Source organism: Ovis aries, chromosome 18 (genome assembly GCF_016772045.2).
Source record: "Ovis aries strain OAR_USU_Benz2616 breed Rambouillet chromosome 18, ARS-UI_Ramb_v3.0, whole genome shotgun sequence".
NCBI classification, from domain to species: domain Eukaryota; kingdom Metazoa; phylum Chordata; class Mammalia; order Artiodactyla; family Bovidae; genus Ovis; species Ovis aries.
This window is the reverse complement of record NC_056071.1, coordinates 57,615,265-57,641,960: the sequence shown is the minus strand read 5'-3', so window position 1 is coordinate 57,641,960 and position 26,696 is coordinate 57,615,265. Positions and strand designations below refer to the sequence as shown.

The following is a 26,696-nucleotide window of genomic DNA, read 5'->3' as shown; positions in this document are numbered from 1 at the left end:
AAGGTACAGGCCGGTTTCCCGGCTTACTACCTGGGAAACTGACTCTGCAAGTAACAAATGACTGGCCCCAGCTTGTGGCGGGCCCATGGCGGGGCCGCGTCCTGGCCATCTCAGGCCAAAGCTCCCCTCGCCGCCAGTCACTTGGCCTGGAAAGCGGACTGTCTCATTTTCCGCACTGCGGGATCCCACCCACACCCCCGCCCCAACCAGGCACACCTCATCAGCATCAGGGGCCTGGCGAGAGTGGGGCCCTGGTCTTGCTGCACGACCTCACACTGCATCAGGCACCGTCCCCTTGGCTGTGGGCGTGGGGTAATCAAACAGCCCTGAGTCAGATGTTGTGGAATTAACAATCCTCCACATGGTATAAACAGAGTCTAAATCAAATGCCAGAGAAAGGATATTGCCTTTTAAATAGGTCCTGACAGCTGTGGAAAATATCATGCCCGAGTCGAACCCTTCCATACAACAGACGTTAATTCTTCAAGGACTCCTCGACGGGTCCTCTGGATCGTTTGTAAGATTTTATTTTATTATGGATTGGATGTATTGAAGTAAGACTATAATCTTATTGTGCTCTGACCTCTGTTTTTATAGCTCTGTATAAACAGCAGTTACCGTATTAGATGGAGAGATGTTTACAGATGGAGAAATAAAAACATGCCGATTTACTGTGTTGTAGAAATCTGAAACCAGCCCGAGGCAGGGCCTGGGTTTTGTTTGTCAGGGGCCTTGTTCTGATGGGAGTCGACAGCTTTGACGGGCAGGAACACAGAGCAGGGCGCCGGCCCTGGGCTCCTTTCCACGGGAGGATGCAAGCTCGTGGCTCCAGACTGTCAGGGCTTTGCCACAGACTTCTCTCTGAAGGCTCTGAGATCCCGACCGTTTGGATCCCCAGGTTGGACGCGGATGGAAGAAGGCTTTGCAGTTGAGAAGCTTTGGTTTCTGTTCTCCACGTTCATTGCTTCCCCGATGCAGAGACTGTGCAGAGGCAGGACCCAAGCTTCAGAGCTGGGCTGACCTGGGCTTGGTCCAGACTTTGTGTTTAATGATTCTGTGACCTGGAGCTTTTACTCTCCCATTCTTGGATTTCACCTGCGAACTGTGGGACTGAAAACACCTGTGTCACAGGTAATTTTTTAAAAAAAATTTTTAATTTTATGCTGGAGTATAGACCATTAACAATGTTGTGAGAGTTTTAGGTATATAGTCATACATATACATGTATCCATTCTCCCTCAAACTGCCTTCCCATCCAGGCTGCCATATAACATTGAGCAGAGTTCCCTGTGTTATGTAATAGGACTCTGCTGGTTATGCATTTTAAATCTAGCAATACGTACATGTCCACCCCAAACTTTGCTCTCTAAGTCTGCGGGTCTGTTTCTGTTTTGTAAATAAGTTCATTTGTATCCCTTCTTTTTAGATTCTGCCTGTAAGGGATGTCATAGGATATTTCTTCTTCTCTGTCTGACTTACTTTACTCAGTGTCTAGATCTGTCCATGTTCCTGCCAACAGCATTATTTCATTCTTTTTTTAATAGCTGTGTAATATTCCACAAGGAATGAAAAGGACATGATGGAAGGCTGGGCCTTCAGGCAAGTTCCTTTCCTTTGCCCTCCTCTTTCCTTTTAAAATCCTGTTCTACGTTTGTGAGGGAGGACCCAGTAGTCCTTGGTGAGTGGTTTTCTCCTGGTGGCCCTGGGCCACTTTCTGGCACTCACTTGGCTCCCCAGAGAATGACCTCACCCTCGGTTCAATCCTTCTTGACTCATCGTGTGTGGAAGGTCAGCTGGGGACACGTGCAGGGAGAAAGCAAGGCAGAGGATGCGGAAGTGTCAGGACGGATGGCCAGAGAAAGTTTGTTGTTGTTGTCGTTGTTCAGTTGCTCAGTCGTGTCTGACTCTTTGCAACCCTAAGGACTGCAGCTCACCAGGCTTCCCTGTCCTTCGCTACCTCCTGGAGTTGGTGCAAACTTGTGTCCACCTGATGTGAAGAGCTGACTCACTGGAAAAGAAAGTTTAACTGGAAAGTTAACCTTGAGTGAAAACTCAATGAGTTTCCCATGTAAAGATGCATGTACACACTCGGGAGAAGAGGACCCCAGGCCGGTGGGGGGGCGGGGCGGGCAGCAGATTCAGACAGAGGTGAGATGAGGGACAAGGATGGAGATGAGGTTAGGGACATGGTGGGGTCACATGGGGCCAGATGTCCAGATCTTGTCACACAAATGGGTGTCCACCAGCTGGACACCAGAGTCCCAGTGTCTCTCAATGTGGCAGGCCACTGGGAGAGTTTGGGGGTGTTATAAACTGAACGTTTCCCCGCAAATTGGTATATTGAAGCCCTAACCCCCAATGTGATGGTGTTAAGAGGTGGGGCTTTTCAGGGGTGATCAGTGCCCTTTCAAGAAGAGTTACCAGAGCTCCATCTCTGCTCACACGCCGAGAGGTCCTGTCTGCACACAATGTACACAAGCATCCAAGCCAGGAAGAGGGGCCTCACCAGGAGCGAAGTCTGCCAGCATCTCAGACTTCCAGCCTCCAGAGCTGTGTGAAATAAATGAATCCTGGGTGAAATACACCACCCAGTCCAGGGTATTTCATGAGAGCAGCCAGGGCTCACTAAGAAGGGAGCATTCCCTGCGTCAAATCATGGCTTGGATGGAGCTGTCGACAATTTAGTTCATAACAGCCAGGTCAAGGGATTGCCCAACAATTGTTAAAATCAACTGTCCATTTTTATGATAAACCATAATGGAAAATAATATTAGAAAGGAATCTATGGGGTTGGCCAAAAAGTCCAATAAGATGTTATAGAAAAACCCAAATGAACTTTATGGCCAACTAATAAAACATTATAAGTCAACTATATTTCAATAAAATAATTAAAAGAATCAACCATCAATTGAATAATTGTTAGAATGATTTTTTGAGCCATTCTTACTATAATTAATATCATCCATGTTTTATATACACATACATTTATTAAAATATATTAAATGCTTTTCAAAGTTGTATTTATACATCAACTCATGTCTTGATTTGTGTTGCCATAGTAGTTGACAAACATATTATCCCCTCTGCATAAGGAGCCTCTACGTTTGCTGCCAACCCTAGCATTCTATGCCTTCTCCTTCCACCTCTGTGTGTCTCAAGTCCCAAGTACCAATGTTCTAAATATCACCCTATTCACCCCAGCCCACACTATGCAAGCCACTGGGCTCTTTAAGCTTATAGAGCTTACAGAGCTACATCCTTGTAGCTACATCCTTCATCTTCACTTGGCCGCCTTCCACTGGCCATTCCCCTGGCCATTCCCCCAGTGAAGACTCGCCCAGTGTCTCTGCATTCATGTAGCAAGTGTGTATGACCCGTCTACTTGTGTTACTGGGGAGATGGCCGTGAACAAGGCAGAGACTCCACCTCATGGAGCTGACATTGAAGGGGGAATGAGATACAGAAATATGACCTGCTCTCCCTGCCAGGGAACAGTGAGTGCCAAGGGGAAAGATGGAGCAGGGTGAGAGGACGGAGTTCAAGCTGGGAGTGCTCAAGGAGAACCCTGCTAGTAAGGCTTTGTTCCTGCTGACATAGAGGACTTTCCGAGCCACCCATACTAGGTAGCTTGTGACTATTTCTTATCTCAAATCAGGGCGTTTTAGATGCAGTAAAAGTCTGTGGGGAGAGAGGAGAGCCCTGAAAGAACTGTACCTATTTATACACTGATTTTTGTTTATTCTCATTTCTAGGGCTTCAGTGGGCCCATGTGGAGGGCAGGGCAAATGATGGACACTGTACCCAGAGAGGCTGTTAGTGGCCTGCTGGGGTCAGGTGTTAACCTAGCAAATCCATCACATTCAGTTCAGTTCAGTCACTCAGTTGTGTCCGACTCTTTGCAACCCCATGGACTGTAGCATGCCAGGACTCCCTGTCCATCACCAGTTCCTGGAGTTTACCCAAACTCATGTCCATCGAGTTGGTGATGCCATCCAACCATCTCATCCTCTGTTGTCCCCTTCTCCTCCTGCCTTCAATCTTTCCCAGCATCAGGGTCTTTTCAAATGAGTCAGCTCTTCGCATCAGGTGGCCAAAGTATTGGAGTTTCAGCTTCAGCATCAGCTCTTCCAGTGAACACCCAGGACTGATCTCCTTTAGGATGAACTGGTTGGATCTCCTTGCATTCTAATGGACTCTCAAGAGTCTTCTCCAACTCCACAGTTCAAAAACATCAATTCTTTGGTGCTCAGCTTTCTTTACAGTCTAACTCTCACATCCACACATGATTACTGGGAAATCCAAAGCCATGACTGGACAGACCTTTGTTGGCTGCTGTTGCTGGTTGTCAGGCTCTAGAGTGGGGAGAAGGAGGGGTTCTTCTTCCCAGAGCCAGATGTGGTTCACCTCTTATTCCCCTCCACTTCAGCCCTCCCACTGCATGTGCCTGCCCTCCCTCCAAGGGTGGCATTGGACACGAGAAGGGAAGTTATGGTTTTCTTCAAATAGACAGTGGCCTGGAACACAAGGGAGGGAGGGTGCAGACTGGTTCTGGATGGTTCTAAATAGCGATGAATGCTGCAGTTCAATTCAAAGAGCCCTTTGGAATGGAGAGTGTTGTCCTGGAGGGAAGCACCTTGCCTCAGAGCTCCCAGTGCGGAGGATGTTGGAGCTGAGTTGGAAGGAAGATGGTCTGATGGAGGAGCTGCACGGCCTCTGCCATCAGGTGAGGGTCTGGACTCCCCGCTCCTTCTTGATTTGAGTGTCTGAGTCCAGGGCAGGGGTTCTCCATCCATAGCGATTTTACCCCAAGGGGACTTTTGACAATGTCTGGGGACATTTTGGATTATCCCACCATGGCGGTGGGTGGGCGGTGAGCCAGTGTTCCTGGGATCTAGTAGGTACTAGCCAGAAATGCTACTAAATGTATTCCTATGCTCACCATAACCCCTTCTCCCCCAGCAAAGAATGTTCTGGCTCAAAGTGTCCATAGGGCTGAGATTGAAAAACCTTGGGGCAGATAAATGTTTAGCTCTAAGGACAGCCTCAGAAACGTCAGGGAACTTGGAAGATGGGGAAACTGAGGCCCAGGGAGGGGAAGGGGTTCACAGAGGGTCCTGTGGTAAATTAGGGGCAGAGCAGAGACCTCATTCAGCGCCCACTCTCTTCCAAGCCAGCTCAGCAGCCGGTTCACCCCGGAGACCCTGGTCTTTGCCAGCATTTGACGTGGAGACATCAGTGCTCATTCTAGCTAAGGGTTAAGGCAACACTGTGCCCGTGGCCCTGTGTTAGTGTAGACACAGCCTCTGCTTACCGTGTGGCCACAAGCTGGGAATGTACTTTTTCATTTTCCCCCACCAGAATCTGGACCAAACTCAAACCAGACTCGCCATCTCATCCCTGAGTCACAAACCCAAGTGGCCTCCATATGCATCTGTCTTATGGTCTAACCCAGCCAGCATGGGCAAAGGTTCACCCTTAGCGAAAGCCAGTGGCTTTGCTGCCTGTGGTCGGTGACACAGTTGATAGACGCTTTGGGACAAAACAGTTCAGTTAGATTTTTCATTCCTTGATTGTCAGGATGTGTCTACGAGGGAGGTTTCCAGAGTGAGGTTTGCATGTGGCCATCTCCTAAAAAGCTTCTTCCAAGATGGAGAGGAGTGTTTTCACTCCTTCTCAGAGGAGTGTTTTCTCTTACTAGACCTCAGATCACCAGAAAAGTTTGGGATCCTCCCTCAGACTATGATGCAAAAGTAAGACACCGGCTGGGGCGCCTGACTTATGTGTGTGTTATACAACCACGTCGAGGGGTAGACTTCAGGGTTCTAGTCCTTTCCTCCTGTGGGAGCCTGGTCCATGGGTCCGGGCGGGCAGTCTGCATGTTCCCGGCTGGGAGGTAGCCCCCAAGGCAGATGTTACCCGGTGTCCCAAGGAAGGAGGGGAAAAGGTGGGTATGGAGAGTCTGAGCCTTGGCTGGCTCATAAATTCTATCATTTTAATTTAAAATTTTCTCACTCTTTATTTCAAAATAATTATAGACTCACAAGAAGTTTCAAAAATAGGCCCAAGAGGTCCTATGCACTCCCTTCTCCCAGTTTCTGTCAATGGTGACAACTCACATGTGTGATCAAAGCACACTGTTTGGTGCAATGCAGGGAGGTGGACTCCAGGCTTTGTTTGGATTTCCTCCCCCCGCCCTTTTTTTTTGATTTGCCATGTTAACACAGGTTCATGTGGCTTTATTTTCATGTATCTCTGTGTATCTTCCATGACATTTTATGCCATGTGTAGATTCGTGTACGTACCACCGTGGTCAGGATTGAGATGATGTACCTCGAGGAGCTCTCTCCTGCTTCCCTGCAAGAATAACACCCACCTTCCTCATGTGTGATGCTCCCCCCTCCTCACCAGCCCTTATCATCTCTGCATCTCTATAATTTGGTCAACTTGAGGAGCCATATGGTATGTAACCTTTTGAGACAGGCTTTTTTTCACTCAGCACAACGTCCTTGAGATTCATCCAAGCTGGTTCTTTCTTATGATGGAGGAGTAGTCCGTGGGGGTGGATGTAGCATGGTTTGTTTCGTCAGAATCCCATCGGGATTGTCGAGTCTGCCCAGTGGGTGGTGGCTGCTTCAGACATGGTGGCAAGGAATGACACCACTCCTTTGTCACTGTCCATGGAGGACGTGCCTTGGAGATGGGCATTATTATTCCTTTTGCACATTTTCTCAGCACACTTATTTGGCACGGACTCTGTGCAATGTGAAGAACTCAAAGGTGAAAGAGAGAACCAATTCAGAGGCTCAGCAGAGGGGACCATATTTAGTACATAAACAGGAAAATAGATACTTATATCTTCTGATGAGGGCTTTAAGGAAAAGAGCCAGGTTCTAGGAGAGAAGAGAACTTCAGTGTGGATGCTTCAGTCCTTTCCCAGCAAGATGAAGAAGTGTTGGTTCACAGAGGGGAATAGCATTCCAGGCCCAGGAACAGCGTGTGCCAGGGCTCAGAGGCTGGAAGGAAGTGCACATTTTGGAAGAATGGATGGAAGGCAAAAGTGCTGAAGCATGATTCAGGGGGTGGAGGTCAAGTTGGGCTGGATCATGTGGGTCCTTGAAGGTGGGACATTCTATCTCCAGGGCAATGGGAAGCCTGCAGAGCAGTTAAACAGAAGGCACACATTGTATGGGCTGTTTCACAGAGGCCATGCTGGCTGGGGTGTGGGTACTGGACCAGTGAGAACAGAAGCCAAGAGACACATTGGGAGGTCACGGTGGCCTTTTGCAACTGTGACCATGGGCATCTGGTCTATGCCTTTGGCAGTGGAAATCAAGAGTGGACAGATTGGAAAGGTTGACAGGCAGGAGGCGGAAGAGATGTGATCCACGTGTGGTGGTACCTTGGGGCCTGACGTGATCTGGGGCTCAGCAATGTAGCTTTGGGTTTGGGATTATGGGGAAGGGCTGCTTGAGGTGGTAAAAGCACAGACAAGCTCTGGGGAGAGTGGCTCAGTTCAGCATCTGGCTCCATCTTCTCTTGGCTTCCTGGGCTTGAAGTGACTTAGCTTCACCCAGCCTTTATTTTCTGAGCAGTAAAATGGGTATAATTGTTATCTGCGGGAGCTGTTGCAAGGACCAAGTGGGATGCTCTGTGAGTGGTATCCAGCCCAGTGGCTAACGCAGCAGCCTCTCAGTGACTGATAATCATCTCCCCTCATTGAGGACACAGGTTGGGTCTTGTTGAGCCTGGTCTCGCCAGCATCCAGCAAGGGCCTGACGTGAGGCAGGTGCTCCATAAAGTCTCATTAATTTCTTCCCTTTCCTTGAATTTCCTTGAGCGTCTTCCTGTCTGGGGACACGTGGTCAGTAGGGACAGACTGGGCCGCCGGGGACACTTGGAGGCACTGATACTGGAACATTCTCTCTATCCCTTTTAGAGTGTGTGATTCACACTACACACTGGCCTTCGGGGCTCTAAAAAGCACGCCCCAGGGAAAGGAGCTGGAAACAAAGAATTTGCAGTCCTCTGGGCAGTGATCTACTGTATTTCTCTCATTTGAAGCGGGGGATCTTTCTCCGCCCTTGTACTTTCTAGCATGTTTTGAAGCCAAGGTACATCCTGCATCTGTGTGTATGCTCACACCCTCCCCACCCCCTGCCCCCCCTAGCTGAACTGTTGTTAAATCTTTCAGTTGATGGTATTTTATATGGAGGAAATCTGGCTGTGCTTGGCTTCCTGGCCTCGCCCCACCCCCCTTCCCCGTGATGTATTAAGTCACTGTGAATTAGGCGGGCGAGCCAGACAGATCCTGTCTGAAGGTTTTCAGAGTCCCCCGGTGATGGCGGTCTCTCTTTGCCGTCCAAAGCTTCTGAGAGTAGATGGAGATATTTTATTATTTGGTAGCAGATAACTTCCTCAGTGTGGTCTCCCGGGGGTTATTACTGGTGAACTCAGAGTCATTTGCTACGCATCAGATTTTACCCTCTGACAACGCAAACCATTCAAGGAGAAGAATTCCGTCAACGGTGTGTGTGCACCGCAGGGAGGGTGTTAACAATGAGATGCCCGGTGCTGGGTGAGCCGTCCGAGGGAACTAACTCCCTTGTACCCTGCCCCTGGGAGTGGACAGTCATGTCTGAGCTTCGGTGAACAGGGTGGGGGGTCCAGATGACCTCAGAGAGAGGTCAGCACCCAGGTCAGCGAGCACATGAGCTCTTGCGTGGGTGATGGGGTGTGAAGAGTGGAAGGGGAGGCTGAGTGATGCTGGAGGGAGAAACCCTCTTAGTCCACGTGCGCTGGGTTCCAGGGTGGTCCCCAAGGCTACTCTTGGTCAGCAGTGCTGGACATCCCGGTATGAGCGGTTCTGATTGTGAGCGTGGCTGGCTGTGGGCTGGCCAGCCCTCCTGCTCTCAGTTCTGTGGTTTGAACACACACGTCTTTTCCAAAGGACAGCCCTCAGAGAGGTGGCAGTGCCAGGCATGGGTCTGGGTCCCAGGCTGTCACTCTGTATGTGTTCCTGTTTGATGGGCGGAGGACAGGGTCCCTCTCATGGGATGGGGAGGTGCCTGGCTCTGCAGAGACCTCACAGGACAGGGACGTAGCCCTAGAAGCCCGTTCTGTGTGGTCAGGATGCTGTGAGCAGCCCGGGGCAGCATGTCCTGTGAGCACCCACTGTAGATGTCTCTCTCTTCCTTCAGTCTCAGGCAGACTGTGGGCTTCTCCAGCCCTGGGGGTTTGCTGTGGGTGCGAAGAAGATAGAACCAATCAGTGTAGAGGTTTCTAGATGGTAGGGCCTGGAGCCTGGGGGCCTGAGGGGGTGGCTCAGGGCAGCTGTGAGGACGGTGGAAATGGAGGTGGCGGAGCTCGTCCCTGGAGTGCTCCCCTCCCCAACCCGGAGCAGCCCCCTTTCCATCTGTTTTGAATATCACTGTTCCTGGTGACAGGACTTCTGACGGAGCTTGGCTCTTTGGAAGATGCAGGTCCAGCTTGCCAGCTACCACGGCCCAAGTGCTCAGGGACCTCAGCCTCGTCGTTCTTTTCTGATCTGGCTCTGGGCTTCATCTTCTTCCTCCTGCTGTTTCCCTTGAGCTGATTTCTTCGCGTCATCTTTCTATTACAGTTTATGCATCCTTTCATGTGCTCTAGATCCTACTTGGTGTCGAGCCAGGCAGGACGAATCAGCTGAGTCACAAGGTTTGCCCCTTTCCCCTCTCTGTTCCTCTCGTCTTTAGGATCAAGGCCGAGGCTGTGATCAAGGCCAAGTCAAAGCCAAGGTTTGGTCAGGGGGGCAGAGGGTGTGGAATGATCCTGAGACCACCACCCCGGCATCCCCCTAAATCCTGTCTACAGTTGCATGTCCTGACACACACACACATGCAGACACCTCCCTGGGAGCATGAGCGTTCCCCCCACCAGTGCCCACCACTTGTGCCAAGCCATCCTGGGGACCCCTGCCCCAGCCCAGGCCACATTCCTTTTATAGAATGTTTGTTTGGCTTTTCTTCTGCCCTATAAACACTTGGGGAGCCTGAGGGCATCGTGTGTGTGGGGGCGTGCTCAGTCACGCCCAACTCTTTGTGACCCCATGGAATGTAGCCCGCCAGGCTCCTCTGTCCATGGAATTTTACTGGCAAGAATACTGGAGTGGATAGCCATTTCCTTCTCCAGGGGATCTTCCTGACCCAGGGATTGAACCTGGGTCTGCTGCATTGCAGGGAGATTCTTTACTGCTGCACCAATGTGGAAAAGGAAATGGCAACCCACCCCAGTATTGCTGCCAGGAAAATCCCATGGACAGAGGAGCCTTGTGGGTCACAGAGTTGGACATGACTAAGCACATGCATACACACACACACACACACACACCCACACACACACACACACGGCTTCCCTGCTGGCTCAGTGGTTAAGAATCTGCCTGCAATGCAGGAGACCCGGTTTCAATCCCTGGGTCAGGAGGACACCCAGGAAAAAGGGATGGTGACTCACTCCAGTATTCTTGCCTGGAGATTTCCATGGACAGAGGGTCCACAGGATCTCAGAGTCAGAAATGACTGAGCGACTTTCACTTTGAGGGTATGGTAGGCGCTCTTTAAAGAAAAGCAAAGGATGAGTCTCCAGTCTGGGAGTGGGTCTAGACTCAGCTGATCTTTCCCGCAGAGGCTGAAACCCTCAGTGGAAAAAACGAGGGGTCTGGTCTTAGGAAAGTGGCAGTACTGACGGACCAGGGGTCCTGGGCGGGAGATGCTGAGATCCCGCTCTGTGCCACCTGCTCTCAGGGCCCCTCTTCTGGAAGGGGTTGTGTGATGGCCTGGCCCCCTCCCTGCTGCACTGTCCTGGAGACAAGGGCACAGGACACAGGGTGGCACGGAGGCCTTGAGCCCCTTGGCCGGCCATGGTGCAGGTCTTTCCCAGATGCAGCCTTGGGTGGCGTGGCCCATCCTGATAGTCTAATGTGGGGGCATGTGAGTGGCTCAGGTGTCCGCTTGCTGCTCCACATTCCTGGGGCCATCTGAAAGCCTTAGGGAAAGGCGATGGAGTGGCAGGACTCCCTGCCTGTGTCCTCCTGGCTGGCCAGACCCCTCCCACCACAGGCACTTGCAGCCACACTCAGATCTGTTCCCCCCTCTCATCTCCCACCCCCGTGCCCCGAAACACCCATCATCACTGGTCTGCAGCCCCCTACCCAGGTGCTCACTCCCACCCCACACTAAGCCTACACATGTCCTTTCAAACACACACACATACACACACACACACACACACACACACACACACACCATGAGGACACCTCTTACTCTTCCTCTCCGAGGAAGGGTGACGGGGGTGGCACCTGGCATTTTGCCTGTGACTCCACTTCCCCTCTCTGCCCTGTACATGTATGTCCTGTTGGCATCAGCTGCCCGAGTTCTCTGGGGACTTGCTCCTCTCTGCTCTCAGTGCATAGGGTTCAGCTGAGGCTGAGCCAGGCCAGGCCAGGCAGAGCAGAGACCAGCCTCCCTCTGGCACAGGAACCAGCTTGGCCAATGGGAACCCTGGACTGGAACCTTCCAGAAGGTGGCCGTCCCTTGACTGCACTGGTGGACTGAGGATCCAGAGCTGTGTGGAGTGAACCCACATGGGGAGGGGGGACAGAGTCCAGACCGAGGACTGTGTTCCTCTGACACCATGAGGCTCCCAGGCAGCCTATGCCCAGAACTGGAAACACCCTTGAACTCCCTTAGAGGCACCCATCAACTCTCATTTTGCCCAAATGAGTCTGGGTTGAGGTCTATCCTCTGCACCCAGAAGCATCCTGAGTGGTACAATGGGGACTTGGAATGGTGCCTGGCCACAGGGCTCTTTTCTGTAGAGCCCTGGATCTGCTGGGCGGTCAGGTTTGATGGGAAGAAAGGTAGGTCACGTGGTTGGTTGCATGATGGAGCCAGGCTTGGGGATCAGGACTTCCAGCTCTGAATCCTTACTCTTCCTTTGTCTGTCCCTCTTCGGGGCAACTCCAGGCCAGCTACCCTCATGCCAGTCTGTCAAGCTGCTTGGGGTCCCTCTGAGAGTAACCGCTGCTTAGAAAAGGGGCAGCCAGGCTGTCAGGGTGGCGGGCTCCCAGCCATCTTCACCCTTTCTAAGATGGGGGTAGGGTTACTGAGGGTGGGAAGGGTGGCTCCATATTTTCTAAATTTGTTCAATTGTTCTTTAATAAACAAGACTGCTTGGTATATAAATAAACTATACACAGCAAAATCCACCCTAACACATATGTCACCTCTTCCAGGGACTTTCTGCTCCCACCCGCCAAATTAGGGCTCTTCCATGTCCCTTCTGTACTTACCTTTAGGTGACCATGTCACTCAGGACTGGGGGTGGCTTGCTTCCATCCAGCATGAGACCCTTGGGGACATGGACTGTCTTCATTCTATCTGTTTGCCAGCTTCACATCGGACAAGGTGGTGAATAAAGGTTTGATCCCTGAGTGGGGAAGATCCCCTGGAGACGGGAATGGCAACCCACTCCCAGTATTCTTGCCTGGAGAATTGCAAGGACAGAGGAGCCTGGAGGGCTACAGTCCATGGGGTTGCAAAGAGTTGGACACAACTGAGCATCTAATACACTTTCACTTTCTGTGCTTTTTCTAGCCAGACAAACTTGGACCTGAGCTGGTCACTTTTCTAAACCTCAGTTTCATCTGTGGCAAATGGGGTTAATAAAATACTTCTCCAAGAAGTGCTGTGACAGGTCCTTTGATGCTGAGTCCTAGATCTTCTCAGCCCATCTCCAAGTTCACCTGAGCTGTGGTGGACCGTGTCCGGCTGGGGGATGGTTCTCCTTCTCAACAGGCACAGTCACTCTGCTGCTCTGCTTGAGGGCCTTTTCTGGCTCCAGATCACCTTGAGGGTTGTCCCCAGCTGGCCCCTGCAACTCAGAATTGCAGGGGAGTTCTCACCCTGGAAGAAACCCTTTGCCAATGGGGGTGCGGGTCCGGGGATGAATGCAGCAGCCTCCGCCTCCTCCTATGGGACGATTCAGAGGTGGTCCCATAATTTCCTAGAGGTGCATCCCCATGCAGGTGGAGCCGAAGTACCTGTAAGGTGACTAACGCCTTAGCCCGCCCTTCCTGCCCTGCTCGGCCCTTCTGTCTCCTTTTTATTCTTCCTGGGACAACCTCCAAATGAAACAACTGCGCCCAAGTCCTGGTCTCAGGGTCTGCTTTGGGGAATGCAAAGAGACACAACCATTCTGAAGGTAAAACGAGACAGTCCTTCTCAAGAATTTAGCACCATCTCTGGCATGTAGTTAAGGCTTCATAACTGTGGGCCATTGTAGCTACATTGCTATGCATTACATCATCAACACTGTCACCATCGCCATCCCGCAATCATCAAAATCATGTCTTCTCTTTAGTCAAAGCCTGCCTGATTAATTCCCCTTTCTCCCACCCCCCACCCCTCCGCAGAGAATGTGACAGCGGGCACTGGACACACTCGTGTTCCAGATCAGCCGTCAGTCAGATGTCCCAGGATCTTGTCCCCAGTCCTGACACCTGCCAGGGACCCTGCCGCAGCTGCTTTTTCTGCCGTTCTGCCTTTGAACTGTAGGGTAGAGGTTCAAGTGTCCCCCTTGGATCAAGGCCAGGGAAGTCCACCCCTCCCTGTGGGCCTGGCAATCCCCACCAGCCGCGTTCCAGCAGGAAGATGCAGTGATTTGCAGAAGGCAGTCATTTTCTGCGCCCAGATGGCGGCACCAACCCCCACTCCAGCCCCTCCCCAAACAAGACACACATCCCTCCTGCTCCATGGTCCAGTGATTAAAGCAAACATATTCAAAGCAACAAGTTGCGCCAAATCAAAGGAAAGACAAAGAATGCATAAAACCCCAGCAGTTTAAATTTCATATTGGAATATCAAAGGAATATTGAAATATAGGAATATCAAATACCAATTCATTATTTTTTTTTAAATGTTTTGCATTTACAGACTCAATTTCAATGGGATAAAGCCTGCTCTTTTTAAGGGGCTCCCATAGAATATAAACTTCATTGGTTTTAAAGGAAACAGATTGGAAACCTGGTTCACAGATAGATTTTCTTTTTCCCTTTCTTGTGCAGCTGTGAAAGGTCTACAATGTAAGGGACCCAGAGATATTCGTTGATTTATTAGTCAAGTCATCAAGGCCTCATGGAAGAGCGCTTGTACACTTGGGGTCATGCTGGGTGCTGGGGAGACACATAGAAATGGAGAAAGTGGTATGTCATGGTTCCTGCCCTCAAGGAATTTTAGTCCCTCTCCTAAAGCAGGACTGACTCTTATCATACTAGTCCAAATTCTCCAGAGCAATAGGATATATGTGATCGTATGTATATATTATATGTGTATTATATATATATTATATATATATGAGGGCAGGAGGAGAAGGGGATGATGGAGGATGAGATGGCTGGATGGCATCACTGACTCGATGGACGTGAGTCTGAGTGAATTCTGGGAGTTGGTGATGGACAGGGAGGCCTGGCGTGCTGCAATTCATGGGGTCGCAAAGAGTCAGACATGACTTAGCGACTGAACTGAACTGAACTGATATATATATATATAACTGATATATATATATATATATATATATAACTGAACACACATATATATATATATCTTTTGATAGATTTATTTTAAGAAATTGTCTTTGATTGATAGTCCAAAATTTGCAAGTCAGGCCAGCAAGCTGGAAATTCCAGCATGTGTTAATATTGCCATTCTTAAGTCCAGAGGCAGTCTAAAAGAAGAATTCTTCCTCCTCAGGAAACCTGTCTTTGTAGTTAATGTCTTCAACTGATTGGATGAGGCCAACCCACCTTATGGAGGGTAATCTGCTATACTCAAGGTCTGCTGATTTAAAAGTTAATCTTTACTCAAAATCTTCTTATTTAAGCATTAACCACATCTTAAAAATACCTTCACAGCAACATCAAGACTGACGTTTGACTAAGCAATTGGGCACCATATCTTGGCCAAGTTGATGCATATAATCAACTATCACATTTGTCAAATGACCTGAAAGGAGTATCAAATCCAGTGCTAAGTTTGCCAGGTTGCCAAACCCCTCCAATGTACCCAGCGTTGTTCCAAGAACTGAAGAAAATGTGGGAAACAGGCGGACAGGGACTCAGATTCTCTACTGGTGGAAACCTGAGGATGCAAAAGTGAACAGATACATGAATGAGACAAGTTTGGGGGGTGGGAGGGGCCATGGAGAAAATGGACAAAGGCAATATGATGGAGAGAAGTGACATGCAGATTTGGGTGGATGGAGAGCAATTTTGATAGAATGGGTGGTCATTTCTTTGGGGAGATGACATCTCAGCTGAGACTGAATACCAAGAAGGAGCCAGAAAGAAAGTGAAAGTGAGGTCACTCAGTCGTGTCCGACTCTTTGCGACCCCATGGACTGCAGCCTACCAGGCTTCTCAGTGCATGGGATTTTCCAGGCAAGAGTACTGGAGTGGGTTGTCATTCCCTTCTCCAGGGGATCTTCCCTACCCAGGGATTGAACCTGGGTCTCCTGCATTGTAGGCAGACACTTTCCCCTCTGAGCCACCAGGAAAGCCCAAGAGGCAGCCAAGGATGTGACAATTGGAAGGAAGAGTGTTCCTGGCAGAAGGAATAGCAAGTGCAAAGCCCCAGGTGGGAAACAGTCTTTCATAGTCTGAGGTCTGAAAGACAGCCCATAAGGAAAGAATGAGGAGAGAAATGATGTGTTGTGAGGTTGGAAGGATAGACAGTAGTTGAAACATTCTGGAACTGGGAAGTCACTGATATTCTAAAATTGGTGGGAAGGCTTTGGAAAGTGATAAGCAAGGAATTTATCCTTTCTGAGAGTCTCTCTGGCTGTTGGTAGAAATAGATGTAGGGGAATAGGGGTGCAAATGGGCTCAGTTTTGAGACCGTTGAAAAAATTCATGGGAGAGAACATGGCTTCTTGAATGGAAGTGTGAAGATTTCTGCAAATCCTCTCCCTAGTGAGATAGCAGTAACTGTTGAAAATTAAAGACAAAACAAAATACAACCATGGAAATCTCTGCAAATTGTTCTAAGGCATACAAAAAACACAGAAACATTTATTTCAGAAAATCTATTAAATTGTCACAATGGATGTACAATCCATTCCCTCCTCCCTAGGGGTACTGGGGAAATGAACACATTTTCAATAGGCTTTGCATATTTTTCTACATTTGCTTCTTTTTGTCCCCCTTCTCTTATAAGGATGGTGTTTAAAAAATTAATGCACATTTAATTTTTCTTGACTCAGTTTAATTATCTAATTAATTAATTTCTAAGCTCCCTATTCCCAACTTAGAATGACAGAAGCTCTAAATTAGGTGAGTGCAGCCAAGAACGCAGGATCAATCCTTCTTTCCCTAGCTCTCAGTTGAGGCTACAGTATATCCTCAGGAGGGACAGACCACTAGCATTTCTCATCTCCCCAGCTCTGTGCTGCAAAGGTTCTAGTCCAGGCAGGAGTGGCTAAGAGTTCTGGGGGTTTCTTCCTTTACTTAGCTGCATTTGCAGGGTAGAAGCTCTGTCCCAGGTGAGGTAAGATGAAATTAGTGGGGCCCCAGTCACCAGTTTGCTCTGGTGGAAGCTATATTAGCAGAAGATCAACACGAAATTAAAAGGTTTGAACAACATTATAAACCAACTGCTGCTGCTGCTGCTAAGTAGCTTCAGTCGTGTCCGACTCTGTGCGACCCCATAGATGGCAGCCCACCAGGCTCCCCCGTCCCTAGATCTAACAAATTTCCATAAAGCCCAACAACAGAAGAATGTATATTCTTCTCAGTGCACATGGAATATTCTCTAGATTAGACCATACACTAGGTCATAAAACATGCTTCAATAACTTTTAAAATGGTTAGGATAATACAAAGTATCTTCTCCAACTACAGTGGAATCAATAATATTAGAATCAATAACAGAAGGAAGTTAGGGGAATTAATAAATATGTGGAAATTAAACAACATATTCCTAAATAACCAGTGGGTCAAAGACTATATTGTACGGAAAATTAGAAAATACCTTGAGACTAATGAAAATTATACAAAATATTAAAACATAAGAATGCAGCTAAAATAGTGCTTAGATGGAGATGTATAGGGGTAAGTGTCTATATTAAAAAAGATCTAAAATCAATAAATTAAACTTCTATCATAACATACTGGAAAAAAGCAAACTAAACTTAAAACAAGAAGATGGAAGAACATAATAAATAGTAGAAAGGAAATAAATGAAATAGAGAACAGAGCAATAATGGAAAAACATCAGTGAAGTCAAAACTTGGGTCTTTGAAATGATCAACAAAACTGACAAATGTTTAGCTAGACTGATGAGGAAAAAAGGAAAAAAATTCTAGTTACTAAATCAGGAGTGTAAGAGGGACACGGCAGCCACCTTTACAGAAATAAAAAGAATTACAAAGGAATTCTATAAATAACGATGCCAACAAGCTAGATAGCTTAGGTGAAATGGACAGGTTGCGAGAAACACTCTATCAAAACTGAGTCAAGAAGAAATAGAAAATCTGAATAAACCTATAATAGGTAATGAGATTGAATTAGTAATTTTAAAACTTCTCACAAACAAAAACATCAGTTTACCTGGTGAATTCTACCAACCACTGAAGAAGAATTGACATCAATTCTTCACAAAGTCTTCTAAGAAAAGGAGTGAACACTTCCCAACTAATACTAGGAGGGCAGTATTAGCCTAATACAAAACTAAACACAGGTATTACAAGAAAACTATAGATCAATATCACTTATAAATGTGGATGCAAAATACTCAACAAAATAATAGCTAACCAAATCTAGCAATATATAAAAAGTTTTATATACTATGACCTTGAGGGATTTATCCTAGGAATACAAGGTTGGTTCAACATTCAAAACCTGTCTTATCAATAGAATGAAGGACAAAACCTACGTAAATATCTCAATAAGTACAGAGAAAGCATGGACAAAACCCAGTACTCTCTCATGATAAAAACTCTCGACAAACTAGAAGTAGAAAGGGACTTCCTTAACCTGACAAAGAACATCTATGAAAATCCCATCACAAATATCATACTGAATAAGTGAAAGGCTAAATATTTCATCCCTAGGATCAGGAATATGACAAGAATATCTGCTCCTGCCAATTCTGTTTACCATTTTTGTTGTTGTTCTGTCACTAAGCTGTATCCTACTCTTTTGAGACCCCATGGACTGTAGCCTGCCAGGTTTCTCTGTCTGTGGGATTTCCCAGACAAGATTACTGGGGTGGGTTGCCATTTCCTTCGCCAGGGGATCTTCCCAGACCAGGGAATGAACACATGTCTCCTGCATTGGCAGGTGGATTCTTTCTCACTGAGCCACTTGGGAAGCCCATCAACCATTCAGCCAGGGCACTTAAGCAAGAAAGTTAAATAAAAGTCATCCAGATCAGAAAGAAAGAATTAAATCATCTGTAGTTGCAAATGACATGATCTTGTATATGAAAACCTCTGAAAATTCATTAAGATTCTTTGACAAATTTAATCACATTTCAGGATAAAAGATCAGTAAACAAATTCAACTGTAATTCTACAAGAAGCAGTGAATAACATGAAAAATGAAATTAATAAAATTATTCCATTTATAATAGCATCAAAAAGAAGAAAATACTTAGGGAGAAGCTAATATAAAGTGTAAAATATACGCACAGAAAGTCACAAAACATCATTTAAAAAATCAAACAAGACTCAAACAAATGGGGAAACATCCTGTGTTCATGGATCAGAAGACTTAAGATAGCAACACTATATAAATTGGTCTATTCCATACAAATCCTATCCAAATTCCAGCCAGTGTTTTTTCACAAATTGGCAAATTGATCCTAAAATCCATATTGAAATTTAAGGGACCCATAATAGACAAAACAGTCTTGAAAAAGAAGTACAAAGTTGGAAAACTCACACCTCTCAATTTCAAAACTTATTACAAAGCTACAGTAGTTAAGATAGTATGGCATTGACATGAGAGCAGATATATTGAACAGTGGAATAGGATTGAGAGCCCAGAAATGAACTCTCAAATATATAGTCACAAAGATGTCAAAACAGTTCAGTGAGGGAAAGAATAGTGTCTTCAATGAACAGTACCGGGTCAACATGAAATCCACATGCAAAAGCACAAAGTCAGCCCCCCACCTCACACCATATACAAAAGTTAACTGAAAATAGATGGAAGACTTAAATGCAAGAGCTAAAACTATAAAACGTGAGAAGAAAATACAAGAATAAATAATTGTGACTTAGGATTAGGCAAAGCTTTCTTAGATATGATACCAAAATCAGAAGCAACCTAAGGAAAAAAGCCGGATAAATTGAACCTCATCAAAATTAAAGTAACTTGTGCTTCAAAGGATAAGAAAGTAAAAAGGCAACCCACAGAATGGAAGACAATATTTGCAAATCAGGTTTGGCCAAAGTCTTGTATCTAGAATATATAAGGAATTCTCATAACTCAGTAATAAAAACAGAACTCAATTAAAAAGTGGGCCAAGAATGTACATAGACATGTCTCCAAATAAGATATGCAAATAGCCAGTAAGCACTTGAGCACATGCTCAACATCATTAATCCTCTGGGAAATGTGAATCAAAACCATCGTGAGGATACTTCCTCACGTTCACTAGAATGAAACACTCATGCATTGCTAAGAAGCTTGTGTAATGGGGCAGCCACTTTGAAAACCAATCTGGTATTTCTCTAGTGGTGAAACAAGAGTTACCATGAAACCCAGCAGTTCCATGCCTAGGTGTATACTCAAGGGGACAAAAACATAAATCCAAACAAAGTCCTGTACATGAATGTTCATAGCAGCTTTATTCCATGAGCCGAAAAGCAGAAACAACCCAAATGTCCATCAACTGATATAAATAAACTAATTGTGGACTATCCACATAGTGGAACACTATTTAGCGATAAAAAGGAATGAAGTGCTGACATGTGCTACAGCATAGATGAACCCACGAAAGGAGCCAGTCACAAAAGACCTTGTATTGTATGATTCTATGTATATGAAATGTCCTGAACAGGGGACTCTATAGGGACAGAAAACAATTAATGGTTGCATGAAGCTGGTGGTGGAGAATAGGGAGTGGCTGTTTCTTTTTTGAGTGATAAAAATGATCTAAAATTAGATTGTGGTGATGCTTGTGCACTAAAAGTTGCTGAAAGATACACTTTAAAGGGAAGAAATCCTGTCCATGGAATTCTCAAGGCAAGAATATGGAAGTGAGTAGCCATTCTCTTCTCCAGGGGATCTTCCTGACCCAGGGATTGAGCCTGGGTCTCCTGCATTGTAAGCATATTCTTTACTGTCTGATCCACCAGGGAAGCCCACATGTGAATTACATCTCAGTTAAACTGTTTAAAAAAAAACTCCAGGGCAGAGATGAGGGTGATTTGGACAACAGTTGTGAGAAGAAGACAGTTTAGACAGATATTTCCAATGGTTTACTGATGGGTTGGATATGGATGTGAAAGGAAAGAGGGTGGAAGTCAAGGGTAACTTTGAGGTTTGGGCCTGAAAAAATAAGGAAACTGAGGCTTGGAAAGTTTAGGCACCGGCATAAGGGGTACTTCTAAAGGGACTCCCATCTTAGGTGGAAACGGAATGAATCAGTTCCCTGATGCAACATTAAGCGTCTGAATTCACCAGTCCAGGAGCCACCTTCAGGGGCTTCTGTTTGGATAGAAAATCTATGTTTTTTACTGGTGAAGCCATTTTGAGTGGGAGGTGGGCAACATTCCTTGTGGCTGGAAGCATCATAAACATTCTCTGAAGTGAAGTGTGTATCACTACTATCCCCTGGGTTATTCTTTGTACCAGCCAGGGCTTTTCCTGCTCCTTGGAGCAAAGCCCAACCCTGAGTCTGTGGAAGAGGTGGCTTCAGGCATGGCTTGATGCAAAGACCCTGACCATGTTGTACCTCTCGGCTTTAAGGCCCACTGTTAGCTGATGCTATCAAGTCTGTAGCCCCGACAAGAGAGGACTTCTTCACAAGTAGGGACAGCAAGACTTTCCAAGAAGGACTCTTTTGGGCCAGCCCTGAATGACCTGTTTGCTTTTTTTGATGAGGGAAATGGCAGAGGTTCAGATTCAGCCCCTTCAAACCACTGTGGAAACAAAAGTCAGTTGCTGAAAGAGGGGAAGGATGCTGGGCAAGTAAAAACAACTGATGCCCATTGCACCTGAAACAAAAGGGCTTTGTGGTCCTTAGTTTGACAAACGCCGTGTACTGAATCTCCTTCTTGGAAATGCACAAGGCATCTTGGCATAGAAAAGGCTCTGAGAAGTCCTGCAGAACAAGGATTCAAACTCTTAAAAAATTTTAACCCAGCATTTAATAAATACTTTCCTTTTATTTTGCTTGGAAGCCCACTAATCAGCCTCCCCTGAACCACAATTTTGGCCTAGGATTGGGAAGTGCTGAGCTACATGACACTGCTTCCAGGCACCATGTGTTCACGTTTGTGACTCTTTCAAGTTTGTGCAGCAGGAAGATAAAATACTGAGGTCTCAGGGATGGGAGCACTGTGAACATGACAAGCCAGCTCACAGGACTCTGAGGCATAGTAATGGCATGATTTGGGCACAATTTGGCTGTTCCCTCGTGATGGCCACCATCCACCAACCTGTGAAGCTGGAGCAGGGGAAATACAGCATGATCCGTGAAAGACATTCCCATGAAATTGCCAGAGCACCGAGACAGGTTTGCCTCCACCCCAGATGATCTGGGATGCACAAACTGGATTAATAAAATGGTCAGGAGTTTAGTCCTGGAGTTGCTGGGATCTGTACACGTTCACAGGTTCAAGACAAAACGTATGTACGTGTATGTTTCAGATTTGCCTTATGCAAATGGAAAAAGTATTGCGTTGGTTGTAACTTCATAAGTCTGGGAGATCAGCCTCCAGATCTGCATCTTGAGATGAAACGGGGACAATTACTGAGGCAGGCCATCTCCTGGAACGGCTTCAGACGAAGCCCCAGCAGCCATAATTGAGGACTCTGCCAGAGAATGTTCCAAGAATGTTCACAGCCACCACGGTTGCATCAGCCCTTCGCGGGGAGGCCAGACCCAGGCTTTCGACCATGGCGCGGCTGCCCTCACTATAGACAGCAGCCTAGGATTTCCAGGGCTGTTATGGGCCTTAAGTTGAGATCCTGGTCCTGCTCAATGGCTGCCAGTCCAGGCCCCCTCTGTCCAGAGCATGGGGGAGATAGGGCTCCAGGATGGCTTGACCACCACAGCAAAGAGAGAGGAGAGAAGACTCTAGAGGCAGGCTGTGCAAAGCTGTTGGGAACCTGGTTTCTCCCCAGCGACTTTCACTTTCTAGGGGGCTCTTTCGCCCTCTAGACTCCGTGCTTTCTTCCCGAGGATGTTTCTAGTCCCGAGTCCTGCTTCTCTGGGAGAAGATGACTTCTTCACATATGCGGAGAGACACACGTCTTTCCTTTTCACTGCAGAAAGGCTGCTGAACAGGGAACCAGCTACAAGAGCTATCAGGAAGCCATCTTCTTCAGGAAGCCTTGTCAGGTCCCCCAGATGGCTATACTGGCTGGGACTCCATGCCTCCAAAGAACCACAAGGATGGGCTCGAGGCTTCCCGCCATGTTCTGTGTGCAGCCGAGGTTTCTGGGGGTCTCAGGGGGTTATGCTCCTATGTTGCCTTCAAGCCCAGAGCTGCTGCCTCAACTGATGTGACCCAGTTTAGAGATTGCTCCTCCTCTGTATGTGTGCCTGGCTCCCTTGTGAGCCTCTGTGCCTTTCCTTGGTTTACACTCATACAAACAGACACACACACACACACATACACCCAAAGTCCTAGGTCTTTTGAGTATGTGCCAGATTTTATTGTCAGATTTGCTTATATACTAAGGAGTTTAAAATTAAACCCTATTATTCTTAAACAAACAAACAACTGTTTATTTATTTGACTGCACTAGGTCTTAGCTGTGGCATGTAGGATCTTTAGTCGCAGCACGTAAACTCTTCGCTGCAGTACGTATGATCTAGTTCCCTGGGGATCAAACCTAGGCTCCTGCATCGAGAGTGCGAAGTCTTCCCTAGACCACCAGGGAAGTCCCCTGAATACTATCATTCTTGTTTGTAAGAGCCTTCTTCTTTCTCTCCTCTGCTTCTCAGGGACAAAACCCCCAGACCATTTCTTTGGACAGAGTCATTTTGTTATCGTTTCCTTCTGCCTTCTCTTTTCAGACCTGATCTGAGGCTGATCTGTCACGTGCAAAGGCTTCTTCAAAAGGCAAAGGTACTTTCTATCCAGAAAAGAGAAGGAATTTGAATGATCTCCCCCAAATCACACAGTGGTTGCTGCTGGGACACTAAAGCCCAGGTTCCCTGCTTCATGGCCGACAGCAGAGGAGGGTGACGAATGAGGAATCCTGCGCTGGTGACCTCGCTTTGTGGAAGGGAGGGGCCGTTGATCCTGCTCTTTCACTCCTTGTGGTCAGTTTAATTTCCGGATCCAATTCACTAGGACCTTTTTGGAAGCATATTTTCCTCACTTGAGCCTTCAGATAAGACTGAAGCCACAGCCATGCTCAAATTCCTGACCTCCAAAAACTGTGAGATAATAAATGTTTATTGTTTTAAGCTGCGAAGTTTTGGAAAGGGACAGGTCAATATCGTCCATGAACAGAAATGCAAATATCCTAAACAAAATATTAATGAGTTGGATCCAGAAATGTTGAAGGAAAGAAAACAAATCATGATGAAATCAGATGTCTTCCAGATAGGCAAACCTGAATCAACATTAGAAAGTATCTTAGGAAAATTCACTGTGTTAACAGCTTAAAGGAAGCAAACCATGGGATTACCTCAATATTTCCAGAAAAAGCACTTGATTAAATTCAATTTATGGTTGAAACTCTTAGCAGTTATGAAAGGAATGTCCTTAAGTTGGAAAAAAAGTATCTACCAAAACCTATACCAAACTCAATAGTAAAATTTAAAAATCATTCCCTTTAAAATCAATAGAAAGACAAAATTTTCCATCATTGTTTCTGTTTAATACTTTGCTGGAGGTCCTGGTCAAAACAGAAAGAAAAGAAATAAAGGATGTAAACAGTGGAAAGGAAGAAACAGAAGTATCCTTATTCAGAGATGACATTCTGGTCCTAAATCTAAAAGAAAGTATGGACAAATTTATCTGACAAAATAAGGGGATTTAACAAGTTTTCTAGATGTTATAGTCTGAATCGCACCTTCCCCATTTGTAAGTTGAAGCCCTAACCCCTAGTGTTTGGGAACAGATCATTTAAGGAGGTAATTAAGGTTAAATGAAGTCGTGAGGGTAGAGAACTAATCTGGTGTCTTTCTAAGAAGGGAAAATGGCATCAGGGATTTTTCTCCATGTGTGCTCAGAAGAAAGGCAATTTGAGGACATGGTGAGAAGGCAGTTGTCTACAATCCAAGGAGAGAGGTTTCACCAGAAACTATCTCTGGCAGTACTTTGATCTTTGATTTCAGATTCCAGAACTGTGAAAAAATAAACTTCTCTCGTTTAAGCTACATAGTCTGTGACGTTCTGTGTATTGCAGCCTGAGCAGAATAGTAAACTAGATTTAAAAGCAATATATGCATTTTTGGATTATATTTCTATTTACGTATTAATAACGAGCCAATAGAAAATGTAGTAAAAGGTTATCATTTGCAGCAGCAATGAAAATTTAGCTACCAGGGCAAGCCAAATAGATCAAGACAAAGTCAGAAATCATGACAGTATGTTTAGAGGCAGTTACTGTTCAGTTGCTCAGTCGTGTCCGACACTTTGCGACCCCATGGACTGCAGCAGGTCAGGTCTTCCTGTCCTTCACTATCTCCTGGAGTTTGCTCAAATTCATGTCCATTGAAGATTTAATATTCGATAGACATCAGTTCTTTCCAGATTGCTCTAGTGTCATTTCTACCAAATTTCCAGAGATTTTCCCTGCTATTTATGTAAAAACAAATTTGACAGTTGATTTTCAAAATTTATACAAAAGCTACAAAGGCCAAGAATAGCCAAATCCTCCTGGAGAAGAATTAGAAGTCAAGGTAACTTACCCTGGCAGATGTTAGAAGCATTAAATGATTGTAATGAAACAATGGTGTGAATGAACAAGAGTAGACAAACAGAACAAAGAAACAGAGGGGTAACCAGAAGCAGATTAGCACGTTGTGCAGACCTGGTATTGAACAGGTCGATAGGTTGAGTGAAAGAAAAGTTGGACTGGTCAATCGAAGGGACTAAAACAAATGGTAGTTTATATTGGAATAAAGAAACGGATCCCTACCTCACATCATGATAAAAGGAATCCCAGATAGATTAAGAACTTCAACATGACAGGCAAACATTCTGAAGTTTTGGAATAAAATTTAAAGTAAAATGTTGATAAAATCAATTATTAATCTTTTCTTTTAAGGCTTATGATTCTGGGGATCATTTTAAAGAAATCTCTCCCTACCTAAAAACCGTAAAGATAGAGAAGTTCTGATTATCCAAAGATATCATGAAACAAGAAAAGACAAGCTTCAAGCTAGAACTGATTCTTATAAAACATAATTAGCAAAAGATTAACATCTAGAACAACACAGCCCAGTAGAAAGATAATGAAAAGTATGTATGAATTTTATAATTTTTGGAAGCCATAATAAAAAAGGAAAGGGAAACAGGTAAAATTAGTTTTAATTAATGTTAATGATATGCAGTGAGTATAGCAAAGCTTTTACAAGAAAATATTTTATGTTGTTTCAATTTTTAAATTTAATTAAATAAATAAAATATGAAATCTAGGTCCTAACCAGCACTAACTACATTTCTTTTGTAAAAATTTTTAAAAATTGAAGTAGTTCATTTACAAGCTTGTATTAATTGAAGCTGTACAGCAAAATGATTCAGTTATGGAGCCTGGCGGACCATAGTCCATGGGGTCGCAAAAGAGTCAGACATGACTGAGTGACTGAGGATGCACACACTCGCAGCCCTGTCTACTCTACTTTTTAACACCTATCATTATAGCAAAACATATTTCCAGTTTAAAGCATTGTTTTCATATCATAAGGCTAACATTGCAGGAAGTATCACTTATGTTCTTCTAAGCCGCTGACAAGAAGATTTACAAGAGTTGCATTTATAAACAACACTGGGAGGAACATCTGCCTGCATGTAGCTTTATCTTTTACAGAACTGTCTCTTCAGCATGCTGTCTCCAGGGTGGTCATGCCAGGCCAAAATCTGTGGTTTGTGTTTACAGCTCTTAAGATATGTTGCCAAGTTGTTTTCCCAAAAGATCATGCCAATTTCCCCTGCCAGCTAGCACTGGGTTACAACAAAACATTGCCAATAGTGCGAGTCCTGTTAAAATGCTTTCTTTTGCTAAATAAAGTGTATTGCTTAAATCTTGCATTTGGCTGAATGTTTATGTTTTGTTTCATCAGACTTGTGTGTCTTTTGCAAATTTTCTCTTTGGCTTCAAAGCTTAGAAAATAACCACACTTTCAAGAGTCTGACAAATACTTCATTCTGTTTTCTGCTAGGCTTTTTGGATAATTTGATTTTTGATGGGTAACATTTTTATTGGAAAAAATAATTGAGTAACATTGCGGAAAATTTTGAAATACGGGAAAATA

General features: G+C 45.7%; 1 long non-coding RNA gene across 1 annotated transcript; it reads left to right on the top strand.

Moving 5' to 3' along the window:
• The first annotated feature begins 734 nt into the window (after positions 1–734).
• Positions 735–26,470, top strand: LOC132658095 (uncharacterized). The gene is made up of 4 exons (XR_009597119.1): positions 735–1,131; positions 4,582–4,723; positions 6,289–6,459; positions 23,283–26,470. It is a non-coding gene; the product is annotated as an uncharacterized LOC132658095 (long non-coding RNA).
• Positions 26,471–26,696: the final 226 nt, after the last annotated feature.